The sequence below is a fragment of the Callorhinchus milii genome, unplaced genomic scaffold (genome assembly GCF_018977255.1).
Source record: "Callorhinchus milii isolate IMCB2004 unplaced genomic scaffold, IMCB_Cmil_1.0 Scaffold13, whole genome shotgun sequence".
Classification (NCBI taxonomy): domain Eukaryota; kingdom Metazoa; phylum Chordata; class Chondrichthyes; order Chimaeriformes; family Callorhinchidae; genus Callorhinchus; species Callorhinchus milii.
This window is the reverse complement of record NW_024704754.1, coordinates 6,293,503-6,311,119: the sequence shown is the minus strand read 5'-3', so window position 1 is coordinate 6,311,119 and position 17,617 is coordinate 6,293,503. Positions and strand designations below refer to the sequence as shown.

At 44.7% G+C, this 17,617-nt stretch overlaps 1 pseudogene; it reads right to left on the bottom strand.

Annotated features, from left to right (window-relative positions):
* LOC103186491 overlaps positions 1-17,617 on the bottom strand; it is a 28,423-nt pseudogene that overhangs the window by 9,899 nt on the left and 907 nt on the right.

The window sequence follows — 17,617 nt, the reverse complement described above, 5'->3', positions numbered from 1 at the left end:
GGGGGATGGAATTCCAGAGGAGGAGGGCAGAGTGGCTGAAGGTTCTCCCACCAATGGAGGGGTGGGTAGGTCGGGGGACGTGGAGCAGGCCGGAGCCGGCTGAGTGGAGGGAGCAGGCGGGTTGATAGAGGGTTAGGAGGTCCCAGAGGTAGGGTGGGGCGAAGGACTTTGTAGGTGAGGACCAGGATCTTGAACTGGATCCTCTGAAGGATAGGGAGCCAATGGTGTCGGGCAAGAGTGGGGGAGATGGGGTCACAGAGTTTGGTGCGGGAGAGGACACGGGCTGCAGGGTTCTGGATTATCTGCAGCCTGTGGAGGGAGGAGTTGGGAAGGCCGACCAGCAGGGAGTTTGCATAGTCGAGCCTGGAGGTGATGAAGGCATGAACAAGAGTTTCAGTGCCTGAGGAGTGAGGTAGTGGTGGAGTCAGGTGATGTTACGGAGGTGAGGGAAGGCAAAGTGGGTCATGGCTTGGATGTGGGGAAGAAGACAGTTGAGGATCGAACAAGACACCTAGGTTCCTGACTGGTTTGGTGAGTTGAAATGTAAAGCACCCAGAGCAAGGGAACAACAACATTTGCACAGCACCTTTTACATGGGGCAGGGTCTCGGAGTGCTTAATAGTGACGGAGGTGACCATAAGCATGAGGAAGGGCTTCAGTCATGATCTAAATGAGGGGAAGGAGGGCCAAGGGGGACCGATTGGGGGAGTTCCAAAGCTTCAAGGTGTTAGTAGCTGAAAGCACGGCCGCTGGTAATGGAGCAGAGGGTATGAGGGACAAGCAGGTGGCCAGAGCCAGCCAGGCGGAGGCAGCAGGTTGTGGAGTGTGGAGAAAACAGGTCTGAAAGGTAGGGAGGTACCAAGGCGCGAAGGGATTGGTAGACAACTGAGAGGATCTTGAAATTGATCTGTTCTGTGTTTGGGAGACAGTGAAACCTGGCGAGGACTCAGTGTCATGGGGGTACGGAGTTTAGTATGGGTGAGAACTGGTGGCAGAGTCCTGAATCAGTTGTAGTTTGTGGTTAGTGGAGCTGGGAGAGCTGCGAGGAAGGCATGAGAGTTGTAGCTGAACCTTGAGTCTGTGTTCCTTGCGGTTAAGGAGAACAGCTGTGATCTGCTGGTCCATGAAGAGGAGGATAGTGACTAGCACAGAGGGCACCGCGGCCACCAGGCACAGCCACCAGGCGTTCCCTCCAAATGGGCGCACAAACCACGCTCGCTCTGGATCTGTTGGCTTCCGAGGAAAGACAAAGAAAGTCAGGGGAAGTTGGTTATTTCGCTGCTGTTCTCCAGTTGCAAATTCTGGAGATACGTATCGAGGAAGGAGCGAAAAAAGGACGAGAAGCTCAAAAAGCAAATGGGGTGGGGGGAGTGGGTGGGGGAGCGAGCGGTGGAAAGGAGACAGCCAGACCTGTGTCAGTGCCCTCTATTGATAGCCATGAGAAGGTGCAAGGACCACCAGGCAGGATGTCACTGTAGTCCCATTCTCCCATCCCTTCCCCCATCATAATAATCACCCCCCAAAAAAAATGTGTTTGATCAACTCACTCCATGACTGTTTGTGGGACTCTGCTGTGCGCAATTGGCTACCGCAATTCTCCCACAAAATACACAGTTAATCAAATGTACAGCATATTCTGCGAAGCGCTATGAGACTTCCCAACGATATGATAAGATGCTGTATTAAATGGTGTGGGAACGAGAGAAATAGGGACCAAGAGGGTAACAGCACAAACAGCTCAAGTGGACTGGTGGAGGAACCTGTAATACAGTCTTCCCACAACTCCTCTTGCTGGGTCATGTAACTTGCTGCTGATGATAATATTGAAAATTCCTGGAGTTAGACATTGAGCCTGATCACGTCGTCAAATGTCTCAAAGTGCTTCACAGGGTTTGCTCTAATATGCAGTAACTGTGTGTATTTGTAGGTGAACGCAGCAGCCAATCCTCCCACAGCAATATCCCACAAACAGCCACGAAGGACACCTGGAGGGAGAATCTCCCTTTTTGAATAGCGCTGCAGGATCTTTAACGTCCACCTGAACAAGCAGATGAGGCCTTGATATAACTTCTCATCCAAAGGACAGCACCTCCGACAATGCAGCACTTCCCCCAGCGCTTTGCTGAAGCATCAGCTTTGTCTCTACTAATCCTGCACTAATGAATGATTCATTTAACGCTTGCTTACATTGATGCAACTGAAATGATTAGGGAGAGAGTCAGATAATAACCATTGATGGGCAGTGATAACAAACCTTAAACTCGCTGGGAACAATAAGCTTGGGGGTGTCCACACCAACCAAGATATCGACACCGCAGAAAATCAGTATTGACAGGACAGTAGAAAAATCGCTGATGAGTTTCCTGACCTTAAGAGAGAAATGACAATTCATAAATCGTCATCAAGAAGCCACCGGTGGCCCCAACCTGTGGTCCACTGGACACTTCCGGCTCTTGGGACCATCAAGAGCTTCCCCACACCCCGACAATTCGCAACTAGTTCAATCAGTAGTGTGTTTTCAGTTTCTTCTCAATTGATTGAATATTTCTTGATTGGTGTCAATTTATGGCATAAGCATAAATGTTTTGCCCGCAAAATACACAGTCAATTCACTTTACAGTACATTCTGTGAAGCGCTTTGAGATGTCTCAACGACGTGACAAGGCCCGATATCAAATGCAAGGATTATTAGGAAAATTTATTTTGTCAGCCGACCATAAAGGTTGCACTGAAGGAACTAAATGTTAGCGGCTTCGTCACGGAGTTAAAACATGTAAAATTGCTATGCGTCCCAGTAGACCGAAGGTTAAAGAGCATCCATCCACCTGGATACATTGTTAATTTTGTAACTCATTTGTGACAGAGCAATGGGCTGGTCCCGGCTGTGCTGATTCCTGCACGATTGGCATCAGTGTGCTGAACAAATCTGAGACAGCAGATGAGTGGCATGAGCAGCCACATGGAAACCACATCAATATATAAAAAAATCCACAGCTGCTTGTCGGCCACCGTGGAGTGCAATTGGCTGCCGCGTTTCATCCACAAAATATACATTCACTCCACTTTACCATATATTTTGAGGCAGCGCAACCGCATGATAGATAAGGCGCTATATCAAATGCAAAGATTATTATTATTAATACTATTAGTAGTAGTTATTGCCTCCCCAATAGCGCTGACCCTGTTTACAACTAGTCTGCATGTGTATTCCTGCTATCACACGCCTAATAATAATCCCTCCAAAAAACCAAAAACAACAATAAATTGGTCATTTTCAATCTACGACTGTTTGTGGGACATTGCTATGCGCAATTGGCTGCCACGTTCGCCCACAAATATACAGTCAATTCACTTTACAGTGTGTTCTGTGAAGCGCTTTGGGACGTCCTCCCGACGTGAAAAGCGCTATATCAAATGCAAGGATTATTATTATTATTATCAATCCAGGTACATACAGTCTACCTTCCCTCAGTTCTCCACTCCTCACTGTATTCTCTAATGAGCATTTCAACCTCACTTACTGAACATTTGGTGAGGGCGCCATCCGCTGGTCAAAAACTTTTCTTCTTCCAGACCCAGTGACTGCAACAACTTGTGAAACAGCCTGAACCAAATAACAACAACAAATTACATTGACACAGCTCCTTTCTCGTCAGGAGGACGTTCTAAGGTGCCGGACAGTTGAGGATTTGGACCCAAGCTGTGGGTTGGGATCAGTAGGAGTGGAAGGCAGGGAGGGTGACCGCGTGGTCGAGAGCAAGGTCTTGAGACAGGTCTTGAAGGACCTCAAAACATCTTAATGCGCTTCACGAAGCTGTAGTGTAAAGCGTAGTGACTGCATACAGTTGAACCTCACTGTAACAAAACCTCTCGGGACCTGCAGAAAAGATTATTATATCAGGGCGTTCAATATAGCAGGGTTTGGCTTTCAAAGAGGTTCAAAAGTCATGTCTTGCCGGTCAGATCGTTAAAACCAGTGGGTTTGTTAGAAGCAGAGTTTGTTATAATGAGGTTCAACTGGACTTGTAGGTTTTCATTGTGGGTCTCCCTGCTTTACTCACAATATTTCTAAGCTTCCTTGGTGGGTGCACATCATGTCAAAGGCTTGATCCATAATACCTTTCACAAAGGCAGCAGAGTTTGATTCTACACTGAAACTTGTTTTCTGATTGCCTGAAGACTGGTGTGACCGACATCTGATCTCCTTGACCCAGAATCCTGGGTGTTCTCAACACTAAATTTAGCTGTGTGGCTGGCAGTCAGCAGCCTGGTCTTCAGCATTTTGTTTCCAAAACTAGTTGGGAGGAGGGGGTATTGTTTTGCAGTGCTTTCCTCTGAGCCCAGCACATGTCCTCTCCTCTCAGCAATGCCTTTTCAAATACCATTTGTGCCGAATAGTCAGCCAGAGTATCTCTCTTTCTCTTGAGAGCATTATTCTGAAATCAATTAATTGAGCATTTTTACTGCTGGATCAAGGACATCATTCTACTTTAAAAAAATAATATGGTCACTCAATCCACGACTGTTTGTGGGACAATGCGATGCGCAATTGGCTGCTGCACTTCGGCCACAAAATATACAGTCAATTCACTTTACAATATATTGTGCAGAGCGCTTTGAGACATCTCAAGGACATGATAAGGTGCTATATCAAATGTAAGGATTATTATTTAAGTGTTTAAGGTGTTGCTCTGCGTGAAAGGTGCTTTGTGGAGTCCCGTAGCTCAGTGGTTAGAGCACTCGCTTTGCAAGCAAGAGACCTGAGTTCAATTCCAGGCACAGGGCGAAACCTTGGGCAAGTTTCCTTACTCCACACACCTAATAACAATCCCTCCAAAAACCAAAAACAATAATAAATTGGTCATTTTCAATCTATGTGGGACATTGCTGTGCGCAATTGGCTGCCGCGTTCGCCCACAAATGTACAGTTAATTCACTTTACAGTGTGTTCTGTGAAGCGCTTTGGGACGTCCTCCCGATGTGAAAAGCGCTGTATCAAATGCAAGGATTATTATTATATAAATGCAAATTGTTTTAAACTAAGGCGACTGGAACAAAATCCGGCATGTAGTTCTGTTGCAGGGACGTGAGCAAACGGGGATTAACAAGAGTTGCTTACTGTCGTGGGGAAATATCTGCTGGTTTTGAAGTTCTTCAGCAACAAGACACATAGAAAAGTGCCGAAGAATAGGATGAAAGACATCAGTGTGACGTCTGGGATAAAATGGCAGCTTCTCCCCACCAGCTGTCCTCCCAGCTCCAAGCAGTCTTTCTTCATATGTGTAGACCAATTGGCAGATTCTAGTGTGGACTTCAAAGCAAAGTCACAAATAATATTAATCAGTGTAATAATATCAATAGTAATAATAATCCTTTTGATATAGTGCCTTATCACATCTTCGAGATGTCTCAAAGCGCTTCACAGGATATATTGTAAAGTGTATTGACTGTATATTTTGAAACTCAGCTGCCAATTGTGCATAGCAAATTCCTATGAACAGTCAAGGAGTGAGTGACCACATTTTTTTTTGGAGGGACTATTACTCCAGGAAAGCGATCCGCCAATTGATGAGTAACCAGGTTCCAACATACTGCTAGGTAAACAGAGGCTTGTAGAATAAGGAAACACGCCGAAGGTTTTGCCCAGCCCAGGAATCGAACCTGGGTCTCTCGCTTGCAAGGCGAGCACACTAATATAGATACATAGAAACAGAAGCCACAGCAACCCTCAAACCTGTTCCCCTATTTTATAAGGTCATGGCTGATCTATAACTCAAGTCCAGTTATTCGCCTTTCCCCCATATCCCTTAATACCCTGACCTAACAAATATTTATCTAACTTTATCTTGAAAATGTACTTGGATCCAGCATCCACAGACTTTTGGGGTAGAGAGTTCTGGATTTCCACTACCCTTTGGTTAAAAAACTGCCTCCTGATTTTACTCCAAAATGGCCTCTAATTTTAAGATTATGCTGCCTTGTTCTGGATTACTCCACCAGAGGAAATAGCTTCTCAGTATCTACTCTATCAACTCCATTTATTATTTTAAAAATATCAATCAGATCACCCCTCAACTTTCTGAACTCAAGGGGATAGAGTTTAGGTGTATGCAACCTCTCCTCATAATTCAACCCTTTTAGCCCTGGTATGATTCTGGTGAATCTGCGATGCAACACCTCCAAAGCCAATATATCCTTCCTGAGGTTCAGTGCCCAAAACTGAACGTGGTACTCCAAATGGGGTCTGACCAAGGCTCTATATAGTTGAAGTAACATTTCCTCTCCTTTACATTCTAGCCCCGTTGAGATAAAGGCCAACATCCCATGAGCCCTTTTGATAACTTCTTGCACCCACGAGCTTGCTTTTAGTATTTTGTATACTTGGATACCTAAATCTCTTTGCTCCTCCACAGTTCTTAGTTTCTCGCCATTTAGAAAATATTCTGTTTTTCTATTTTTGGATCCATAGTGGAAGACCTCACACATCCCCACACTGAATTCCATCTGCCACAGTTTTGACCATTCACTCAATCTATCTAAGGCCGTTTGTAGCTTCCTGCTCCCATCCACGCTATTTACTGTGCCTCCTAACTTTGTGTCATCTGCAAAATTGGATATAAAACTCTCTATTTCTTCATCTGAGTCATTTATATATATATATATGGTGATAAACTGAGGCCCCAGTACAGATCCCTGAGGAGCACCACTTAATAATAATAATAATAATCCTTGCATTTGATATAGCGCTTTTCACGTCGGGAGGACGTCCCAAAGCGCTTCACAGAACACACTGTAAAGTGAATTGACTGTATATTTGTGGGCGAACGCGGCAGCCAATTGCGCACAGCAATGTCCCACAAACAGTCGTAGATTGAAAATGACCAATTTATTATTGTTATTTTTGAAGGGATTATTATTAGGCTCTGTGTGGAGTAAGGAAACTTGCCCAAGGTTTCGCCCTGTCTGGAATTGAACTCAGGTCTCTCGCTTGCAAAGCGAGTGCTCTAACCACTGAGCTACAGGACTCCACTTGTCACGTCCCACCAAGCAGACAATGTTCCTTTCATCCCTACTCTCTGTTTCGTGCCTCCCAACCAATTATCAAGCTATGTTGCAAGTTTACCTCTGAATCCATGCGCTTTTATTTTTTCTAATAATCTCTTGTGCGGAAGTCCATGCAGACATTGATAGACACACTTTTATCCACCATGTTAGCGACCTCCTCAAAATATTCAATTGGATCACTACACTTCAGAATTGCAGAACTGTGTAATTGATACATAGGGTACGAGATGGGTATTGGAAGCAGCGACTTACAGTTGTGTTAGAGGTCATAGTGGAAAGTGGAAATATCATCTCAGCTGTTTCGCTAAGTAGTCTTGAATCATTTCCTGTGGGGGGGAGAAAATCTCATTGAAATGACATATGGATAAACTGAAACTCATTTCAGTGGCCAGTCTCAAGCTGTGTAGCAAACAAGTGGACCCGGGTTTGATTCCCGGGTGTAGCGAGACATTAGGCAAGTTTCCTTACTGCACACTCCTCTGGTTACGCAGCAGTAATTAGGAACCCAGTTGTTAGTTGATTGGTGGATCGTTTTCCAGGTGTAATGATCCCAACTCTCTAAAAAATTGGTCGCTCGTTATGACTATTTGTGGGGCACTGCTGTGTGCAATTGGCTGCTGCATTTTTCCTACAAAATACACAGTCAATCCACTTTACAATATTCTGTGTGAAGCACTTTGAAATGTCTCAACGACATAATAACATTGTATCAAATGCAAGGATTAGTATTATTCAGTTTCACGGAGCAGAGTGTTACCATTTGGAGGGAGCAGGCACGAGCAGCGATAGAGAGTCAAAATGGGACCAGATGGGGTAGTTCTCGGCCAAGCTGAACATCTTCCGCAGGGCATCGTGGATGAATATGAAGCTGAGGAGAGTGCAGAAACCCTCCTCGGTGAAGCGAGTAAAGTATTGGACCAGGTAACTGGCGTCCATGGCGACCAACACCAGGCAGAAGAACCCAGTCCATATCCCGATCCAAAGGCGGAACTCCAAATACACCAGGCCGTGAGCTCTGTAGATGTAGCCCAACCAGAAAGAATCAAATGCAGCCCTCCAGGATTAGGTAAGCAGGAGGCGTCCCTCTGGGAAGGGAGTGCGCATTACATTCCAACAATCTATCTCTGGAATTTTCCCTGTGTAGGTGGGGTGCATGGAAATCTCAGTTTGGTGACTTTCAAGCATGGTGATGGGTTTCCGCACGTGTCAGAAACCCGGCTGCCAATAAAATAAATAAAGAACCCCAATCTTTCCTCCCACCTCTGTACAGCCGTGCACATTTAAAAATCTGTTTTCAATTACATTTTAAAAAAAGAAAATCACTGGCAACTTCTAGAAGGGGAGTTAGGAGCTGAAAGACATTATACATAATCCTTATGTTTGATGCAACAACAGCAAATTTTGTATAGTGCCTTTCACGTCAGGAGGACGTCCCAAGACGCTGGACAATGAAGGGTTTGCACCCGAGCTGCGGGTCAGGACTAATTGGCAGGGTTGTATTAATTTTATTTGATTAATATAAAAGCAATAGAGTTTGATTGTTGCCTGAACTGGTTAGCTTTACATTGGAAATTAATCAGTATGTGCTGAAAATTATTCCCCCCGGAAAGCAATCCACCAATTGACTAACAACCAGGTTTCTACTTACTGCTAGGTAAACATAGGCATGAGCAGTAAGGAAACTTGCCTAAGGTTTCTCCCCGTCCAGGAATCGAACCTGGGTCTCCTTGCTTGCGAGGTGAGCGATCTAACCACTGAGCTACAGGACTCCACTCCTTTTAACCTCAAGGAGTTTATGTAACCTGTCCTCATAATATAACTCCTCAAGCCCTGCTGAAATGATATCTGGTGAAATTGAAGAGAAGCCTCTCGAAGACCAGCACAGGCCCAGTGCTGCTGAGGATAGTCAATGGTTGATCAGCAAAGAAGTAAAAAACTGCCCCGGCCACAGCCGTACCCAAGAAGCTCTCCAGGACGCCCTAGAAAGGGACAGGAAAGCTGGTGGCAATTGGCAGTTGCTGGATAGCAGCAGCAGAAGAGAAAGAACAACAAGTTGCATTTGTATAGCGCCCTCCCTTTACCCGGGGTAGCTGTGCTTAACAGAGGCAGAGCGAGGGATGGACGGTAGAAATAGTACAGCCAAAGGAGAGTGGTGGAAATTGTAGGGAAACGAACGTAAAGGGAGGAAAGGGTATCAATATTGCGGCAAAATAAAATTAAAAACTGTTGCTTTTATTATTAAAACCCACGCGTGGTTTTGCTACATAAATATTGATAACCGCTGGGTGTTAGATGTAACAACAACAACTTGCATTTATATAGCAGCCTTCACGCGTGGCAGCGTCTTGGAGCGCTTAACAATATCGCAGCTCACACTTGCCGCGCACAAACCTGCACATTACCGGTCGCATCACCCAGCATTCCCCCAAATGTAATGGCATTGGTTATGGTGGCCAGGTAGATGAAGAGGACGGCTGACCGGCATTGGATGTTCAGGGCATCATAGAACTCACTGGCAAACCAAACTTCCTTCTGATATCACTGATCAGCCCTCCAAACAACCTGCGGGAATCATTCAGAAACAGGTCTGGGTCTCCTGCTAAAGTGTGATCCATTGGTAAGGCAAAGCTTAAAAGTAAAAAGAATGGGGGATGTGGGTTTGACTTAATAATAAATTATTTGATATAGCCTTATCACATCGTTGACATGTCTCAAAGTGCTTCACAGAGTACACTGTAAAATGGATTGACTGAATTTTGTAGGTGAAATGCGGTAGCCAATTGTGCACAGCAATATCTCGTGAAGAGCCATGGACTGAGTGACTAATTTTATTTGGGGAATTTGTTGGCCAACACACCAGGAAAAACTCCATCTCTTCGAATAGCACCATGATAATAATCCCTCCAAAAACCCAAAAAACAATAATAAATTGGTCATTTTCAATCCACGACTGTTTGTGGGACATTGCTGTGTGCAATTGGCTGCCGCGTTCGCCCACAAATATACAGTCAATTCACTTTACAGTGTGTTCTGTGAAGCGCTTTGGGACGTCCTCCCGACGTCAAAAGCGCTATATCAAATGCAAGGATTATTATTGTATTATTATTATGGGAACTTAAACATCCGCCTGAACAGCCAGATGGGACCTTGGTTTAATGCCTAATCCGAAGGACGGCACCTCCTTCAGATGAGACAATGCAACACCCCTTCAGTGACATTGGAGTGTCAGCTTAGACTATGTGATTCCATGTGCCGTGGTGTGGGCTTGAACCTACAACCTTCTGACTCAGAGCAAGAGTGTGATCACTGAGCCAAGCTGACACACATGTCAGACTGACTTGTAATTTCATGAATTACATTTTAAGTGCCTTTTTGTTTAAACCTCACCGAAGGAGAAGTGAATAGAGGAATATGTGAGTGGGATTTGGAGAGTGTGTGATTTATAAACAAGGGTGTGGACTAGTCACTGTTTCCCTGCCTATAAAGTTCAATGTAAACAGTGTCAATACTCACTTTCCTGTACTTTGCAAATCTTCACCACTGTGCTGACTACTCCCATGTCTCTCTTTATGATGAGCACGGCTGCTTTTTTGTGTGTGAGCTCTAGCTTTGCAGGAATAAACTGATTTTCTGCAAGACAAAAGATTTACAATCATTGAAACAGAGGTTTCAGAGCGATAAGACACAGAACAACAACAACAACAAGATTCCATTTATAGAGCGCCTTTCACGTCGGGAGGACATCCCAAGGCGCTGGACAGTTGGGTCAGGACTCGAGCAGGGGGGAAATGGTGAGGGGAGGGAAGGAGCGAGGAGGGGGTAGAGAGTCGAGAGGAGAGCTGAAGGCACGGTCAAAGAGAAAGGTCTTGAGACCGGCCTTGAAGGAGGAAAGGGAGGAAGCGGCGAAGGCACTGGGGGATGGAGTTCCAGAGCCTCGGGGCTGAGAGGCTGAAGGCCCGGCCACCAATGGTAGGGTGGTTGGGACGGGGCATGTGGAGCAGACCGGAGCCAGAGGAATGGAGGGTACGGGCAGGTAGGTAGGGGGATAGTAGTCGGAGAGGTAGGAGGGAGCAAGGCCATGAATGCAGGCCTAACTAATCCATGCAGGTGTTTACACTCTACATGAGCACCCCCACACTGTCCTCCCACCTCTCCTAACACTTCTCTAGCGCCTTATCACATCGTTGAGACGTCTCAAAGCGCTTCACAGGATATACTGTAAAGTAGATTGACCACATTATTTTTCTGGGCGAAACATGGCACGGCAATGTCCCGCAAACAGTTGCGGATAGAGGGTTTAAATGCTTTTCAATAAAAGTAGACCTAAACTGGTGTCTTGGAGATAATGTGGGGGGGGGGTGGAGGGGGGGTCTCAGGACTGAGATTAAGCACTTGCTCATTAGGAAGGCAGCGATATTGGTAGTCACACTCGTGTTCAAATCCATTCACTCCCTGGCACCTCACTACCTCTCCGACCTCCTCACTCCCCAATCCACCAACCAGCGCCTCCGCTCGACTGGCACCGGCCTCCTGCTTGTTCCTCACACCCTCCTGCTCACCATCGGAGATCGAGCTTTCAGCCTCTACCCCCCACAAAACTCTGGAACACTCTCCCTCAATCTCTCCGCCGTGGCCCCTCTCTCCCCCCTTTCAAGTGCTGCCTGAAAACTTTCCTCTTCGACCACCTCCCTCCAGCTCGGAGTCAGGCTCCACCACTGTTAAGCGCTCTGAAACGCTACCCTGCAAGGAGGGCACTTTATAAGTGCAAGTTGTTGTGTTGTTGTTGTTGTGGTCAGGGCAGCTTTCCACAGCTCATGTCATAGGCCCCTGGAGCATTCTTTCCGACTGGGAGCACCACTTGACACAGGCTGAAATTTACTTAATTGGTTGTCTAATTCCATAACCCACGAAGGTTAGTGAATTTCATAGAAAAGTTAGAACATAGGAGTAGGCTATTCAGCCCCTCGAGTCTATTCCGCCATTTTATTAGATAATGGCTGATCTGTACCTCAAGTCCAGTTTCAGGACCTTTGGCGGTGTTATCCGGACAGTGAGGTCCCACTTCCCTGGAGGCAACACAGTTACTTTATCAAGGAACTCATCGATCCCCGCGATCAGGTCTTCTCTGCTCTTTGCCTTGAAAGCCGCGATGTGGAATAACTGCAATGAGACGGCAAAAGAATCTTGGTGGATTTGGTGGATGAAACCCACTCTGCTGCAGCATGGCCTTTTTATAATAATAACAGTCCTTGCATTTGGTAAAGCACTTTATCACATCCTTACCACATCTCAAAGCACTTCACAGAGTGTATTGTAAAGCGGATTGACTGTGTATATTGTGTGCGAAGTGCAGCAGCCAATTACACACAGCGGTGTCCCACAAACAGTTGGGGATTGAGTGACCGATTTTTGTTTCAATTAATTAATTAATTTATTTCGGGGCAGGATTATTATCCCTGAACAGTGATCTGCCAAACAATGAAAAAACGTGTCCCCATTTACTGCTAGGTAAACAGAGGCATGTGGAGTAAGAAAACTTGTCTAAGGTTTCACCCTTCCCGGGAATCGAACCCGGGTCCTCTCGCTTGCTTACCTCATCTGTCAGCAGAGTAGCAACCGCTCTCCCAATCTGATGGTAAGCCATGCCTTTGGCTTTAGGTCCCAGAAGAATGAAGAGAAATCTGGAAAATAAAGACGCAGTCACTGCACTTTACAGTAAATCCTGTGAAGCGTTTTGAGACATCTCACCAACGTGATAAGGCACCATATCAAATGCAAGGATTATTATTAATATTATCATTATTGTTATTAAGGATAATTTGATAAGCTGGATCACAAGATCACACATGCTCCCCACCTGGTTGGCACCGGAACCTCATTTAGTGACCCCAGGCTCACCGCCTGCTGTAACCGCACGAAAGCCACTAACGGCTTATTCAGAAAATCTACTTCTCCCACAAGCGCATTCGTGACTTCTGCTCCTTCCGGAATTTTCTTCTTGAACTTGTTTTTCAGCTGAAATAAAGTGTTCAAACAACAACAACAACAACAAATTATGTTTGAATAGTGCCTTTCATGTTTAGAGGATGTCCCAAGGCGCTGGACCCAAGCTAGGGGTTTGGATCAGGAGGGATGGATGGCATGGAGGGTAGGGGTAGGAGGGTGACCGAAGGCACAGTTGACGAGGAAGGTCTTGAGGTGGGTCTTGAAGGAAGCAAGGGAGGGGGTGAGAAAAGCAACCAAGTTTCAAGGCACACGGTGGAATTAAATACACTTAATGTGATGCACAAACTCGCACAATGCTTTATGTGGTGTAAAGCAGAGGGAAGTATGGAGTGTGAATCCAGCTCCTGATTTTCCAGACTCACTCTTGGTTTTTGGCTCCCAGTCAGCATCAACAGAGGGTCTGAGCTCCTCATGGTGCATCTGAGATTAATATCTCAATGAGAGGCAAGGAAGGGGAGAGAAAAACTGTGGGCAAAAGTCACATCACATCTCAAGTGTAGATCGATGCAATGCATTTGCAAAGTGCTGGATTGCTGCCATCTACATATACATCCCAGCACTTTCCAAAGCTCCACTCTCTATAAAGACACAGGAGTGTTTCATTAAAGCTAACGATCTTTGCATTACTGTACTGGTTGACTGGGGGGAAATCCTTACAAAGAACTTAATTTTATTTGCTGTTGTAAATCTAGGATTTGACATGGAACGAATGTCTGGATTTTACATCGTTAGGATCACAAAATTAGTTTCACCCCATCTTCATTCTGGGCCTCATCACGACAGTAACAACAACTTGCATTTATATAGAACCCCTCATGTGGGGTAGCGCCCCGGAGCGCGTGACCCTTCCAGAGGCACTGGCGCTGCGACCACCACAACCCTGACTAAACTTCGCTCATAAAACACAGTCACATACCAGTTTACAGTATACACTGGGAAGAGTGTTGAGACGTCTCAATGATATGATAAGGCGCTGGGTCAAGAGCAACAATTAATTAGAGTTTCTCCCCTGTCCCTTTTAGCAGTGCACTGGCAGGGATTTTTTTTGCCCCAGGATGAATTCAAAATATGCGCATTCGCAGCGCAAAGCGTTTCTTTAGATCATTGTGTCAGTAAGCACAGCACATAACAGGTGATAGGCACACAGCTCTGTGGCATTGATGTACCTTCTGTTCTCTTACCTGCTCATTGAGAGGTTTCTCCGAGATTTCATTGAGCCCATCTGAATTGTTGCGATTCAAGGAGGTCGATTTGTCTGAACAACAACAATAATATCCATTCATATAGTGCCTTTCACATCAGGAGGACATCTCAAGGTGCTGGCCAGTCAAAGATGTGCACCCAAGCAAGAGAGCATGGGGTCAAGTATTGGTTGCAAAGGGGGAATCAAGTATTGGATCATGGTTGCAAAGTGGCAATTTAAGGATTGACACCAGTAAGTACATCTTTACCCAGAGGGTAATTAAGGACAGGATCAGGGTTGCCAGGAAGAGTGGTTGAGGCCAGAACGTTGGGAATCATTTAAGAAACAGCTTGATGCTGTTATGGGAGACCGAGTATTTGTGGAGGATGATATTGTAGAGCCCTGTAGCATAGTGGTTAGAACATGTGCCCCGCAAACGAGAGGACCCAGGTTCAATTTCCAGGCAGGGCAAAACCTTAGGCAAGTTTCCTTACTCCACACGTCTCTGTTTACCGAGCAGTAAGTAGGAACCCGGTTGTTAGTTGATTGATGAATCGCTTTCCGGGGGTAATAAATCCTCCCCCAAAACAAATTATTTGGTCACCCATCACCGTTTGTGGGACATTGCTGTGCGCAATTGGCTGCAAATATACCATCAAACCACTTTACAATATATTCTGTGAAGTGATTTGAGACATCTCAATGATGAGATAAGGCACTATATCAAATTCAAGGATTTTAGGATTGTATAGTCCTGTAGCTCAGTAGTTAGAGCACTCGCAAGCAAGAGACTTAGGTTCGATTCCTGGCAGGGCGAAATGTTGGCCAATTTCCTTACTCCTTTGTTTACCTAGCAGTAAGTAGGAACCCGGTTGTTAGTCGATTGGCGGATTGCTTTTCCGAGGATAATAATCTCTCAAAAAAACAATAATAATTTGGTCACTTAATCCTCGACTGTTTGTGGGACACTGCTGTGCGCAATTGGCTGCCGCGTTTTGCCTACAAATATCAGTTAATTCACTTTACAGTATGTTCTATGAAGTGCTTTGAGACGTTTAGAAAACGTGAAAAGCGCTATACCTAATGCAAGAATTATTATTATTACTGTGCTAAAGGGTCTTCTGCATCCGAACCGATCTTGTAACCTTTTGAGAACGTAGAGGGAAACTTGCACAGGAAATCTTCTTCCCCAATTCTGCCAGGACGCGGATCCTGGACATTTTTGTGTGGTGCCTATGATTCCGCAGAAGAACATACATGACCTTCTCCTTGAGCTGACTTGTAACAACGCCATTTGCAATCTGCCTGTCAATGATCTTCTCTGAAATTAAATGTTATCTGACATTAAAGTATCACAGACACTTCGCACAGCCTAAGACCTATCAAAAGGAACTGAGGTTTCCGTTCCCTTCCACGGTCCTGTGAGTAATCTGCAAAAATTATTAGCTTTATTAAATTTATTAAATAAAGGATTATTTCACCCACAAGATACAATCAATTCAGTTTTTCAGTATATTCTGTGAATGAAGCATTTTAAGACGCCTCAACGACGTGATAAGGCATTATATCAAATGCAAAGATTATTATTATTATTTACCTATTATTTCTTTAAAATTGCTGGCTTCCAAATCAAAGAAAAGGGTTCCCTTTTCAATGCAGGTTCGCAACTCAAATAAACTCTGGCAAAGGCAGTGTGGTGACGTGGGGTTTGCTCCATTTCTCGCCACCTTCCTCTATTTTCTCTTCAAACTTCATCCACCTGCGAACCAGTAATAATCCTTGCATTTTTGATATAGCGCTTTTCACGTCGGGAGGACGTCCCAAAGCGCTTCACAGAACACACTGTAAAGTGAATTGACTGTATATTTGTGGGCGAACGCGGCAGCCAATTGCGCACAGCAATGTCCCACAAACAGTCATGGATTGAAAATGACCAATTTATTGTTGTTTTGTTTTTTTGGAGGGATTATTATTAGGCTCTGTGTGGAGTAAGGAAACTTGCCCAAGGTTTCGCCCTCTGCCTGGAAATAACCCAAGTCTCTCGCTTGCAAAGTGAATGCTCTAACCACTGAGCTACAGGACTCCAGTAAATGAATGCAGGTTAGAAATAAACTAAACACTCCTGTTTCCTTCTCTCTCTCTTTTGGAGAAGCCTGTCCAAACGCTTGCATTTGATAATAATAATGATCAAAATAATAATAATCCTTACATTTTATATAGCACCTTATCACATCGTTGAGATGTCTCAAAGTGCTTCACACAATATTTTGAAAGTGGATTAACTGTGTATTTTGTGGGTGAAATATCAATGTTTGATATCAATATCAAACAATGAGTTGAAGTGCGCTGTTCATTCTCAAGTAGGCAAACCAGCCAGTTAATCTGCACCAGTCTGTGTTCCACACACAATTAAACGATTAACCTAAATTAATCATTTGGATAACTTTAGGTGAATTTGGATGAGGGGAAAATATTGACCCGGAACACCAGAACTCATTGCAGTTCTTTTAAATAGTTCAACCTGATTAACCAGAACAATAATAATCCTAACAAAAGCAACGCCTTTCACATCAGGAGGACATCTAAAACCACTTCACAGAATTCACTGTGAAGTGGAATGACTGTATATTTTGCAGGTGAATGTGGCAGCCCATTTGCGTACAGTAAATGCAGAAGGTATCTCTATTTAACCATTCATCCTAAAGATGGCACTTCCATCAATGCAGTGCTCTCCCACTACTGCACTGGAATGCCGGCCTGTTTATAAATTCATGCCTCTGTGTGAAACACAAAGCTACAACCTTCTCACCTTGAAGCAAGTCAGACGAGACCGTAAACTGAGGTCCTGTTTGCCTATTCAGGTGGAAATTAAAGATCCGAAGGCTTTGGGATCTTTAACAGATCCTGAGGCTTTGGGATCCCACTACGTATTTGAAAAGAGAAGGGAGTTTCTCTCTCCGGGTGTCCTGGCCAACAATCCCACAAATAAAATTGGTCACTCACTCCATGGCTGTTTGTGGTACATTGCTGTATGTATGCAAAACTAGCTGCCTTGTTTCGCCCACAAAATATAGTCACTCCACTTAACTGTATATCCTATGAACAGCTCTGAGATGTCTCAACGACATAAGGCACTATACCAAATGAAGCATTAGTATTATTATGAACTGTGTGCTGTATACAATGCTTGTTTTTGAGGTTACTTACTGTTAGTGTGACAGCACAGTGCTGTAGAAAAGGTAGAACAGTAAAAAATTAATATCTTAGTTTTGATATGACGAGTGTGATTGTCATATTATCCAAAAATTTAAAGCCACCAAATGCTTTTATTATAGATGACTAAACGCTCTTAAAGGATAGGAC